Source organism: Desmodus rotundus, chromosome 2, assembly GCF_022682495.2.
Source record: "Desmodus rotundus isolate HL8 chromosome 2, HLdesRot8A.1, whole genome shotgun sequence".
Taxonomy (NCBI): domain Eukaryota; kingdom Metazoa; phylum Chordata; class Mammalia; order Chiroptera; family Phyllostomidae; genus Desmodus; species Desmodus rotundus.
In genome coordinates this window covers 59,086,950-59,088,132 of record NC_071388.1, presented here as the reverse complement: position 1 = coordinate 59,088,132, position 1,183 = coordinate 59,086,950, and positions in this window count along the sequence as shown.

Below are 1,183 nucleotides of genomic sequence, written 5' to 3'. Positions count from 1 at the left end.
GGAGTGGGCCCGGGCTGGCGCGATGCCCGCCCCTGGACGGGTTCTCCCCTGGGGACTCAGGCCTGTGCCCCGCCTGGGCAGATAGGATTCTTTCTTTGGCTCAAACTGCCCCACCCTGCCCCGAGGCGGAAAACTGTACCCAGCGGCTTCAACTCTCTAAAGTCTGGGCTAAACTACGCGAGAAGGGACTGTGACCGCTGCGACCTCAGTCCCCCAGAGCTCCAACCCCCCTCTCCGTGAAGGCATAGGCGGCCTCCCTTCCCTGGCGTCCGCCAAAGGCATTCACCTGCGGCGAACCCGGTCGCGGGTGAGCAGGACCAGGCCCCATGGCAGGAGCCTTTGGAAGCCCCTGGAGCCACTGGGGCCAGGGCTGGGGATTTTCCCGGGGACTCTCTAGGGGCCCAGGCCCTCTCTGTCTCCCGGGGAGTGCCCACGCCGTCCCTTGACCCCCGCAGGACACCAGCATCCCGCGATAAGCGGCCCTCTGCCTCCATGGGGCCCGGACACAGGGGGCCGGGGTGCGAGCAACTGGCCAACGTGGCGGCAAAGCCGCAGACCCCTCCGTCCCGTCCCCCCCACTGCGAAGATCCCCCTGTTCTTCCATCCGGAAAGGGGACCCCCTTTCCGGATGGAAGAACAGGGGGGAGGCCCCCAGGAGATGGCTTTGTTCCGAGCCGCGGCTGGCTGGTTTCGGGCCAGGACGTGGGGCCGGGCATGCGCGGGGCAGGTCCCCCCAGCACAAGCCTCCCTCCGGGCAACGCACCCCACTCTTGAGATATCAGGCCAGGTTCCCAGGGTCCCTGAGCTCGTGTCGGGGGACCTGGAAGCCCTCCCTGCCACGCACCGGACCGCTCGTTTTCCCCTAGACCCCACGTCTGAGCCGTTCTCCCTCCCGCCAGGGGCAGAGTACCCATGGAAGACCTGGGGACACGGGGCCAATACGAGGGCCCCGCCACGGTTGCAGGAGAGGTGGAGTGGGCCCGGGCTGGCGCGATGCCCGCCCCTGGACGGGTTCTCCCCTGGGGACTCAGGCCTGTGCCCCGCCTGGGCAGATAGGATTTTTTCTTTGGCTCAAACTGCCCCACCCTGCCCCGAGGCGGAAAACTGTACCCAGCGGCTTCAACTCTCTAAAGTCTGGGCTAAACTACGCGAGAAGGGACTGTGACCGCTGCGACCTCAGTCC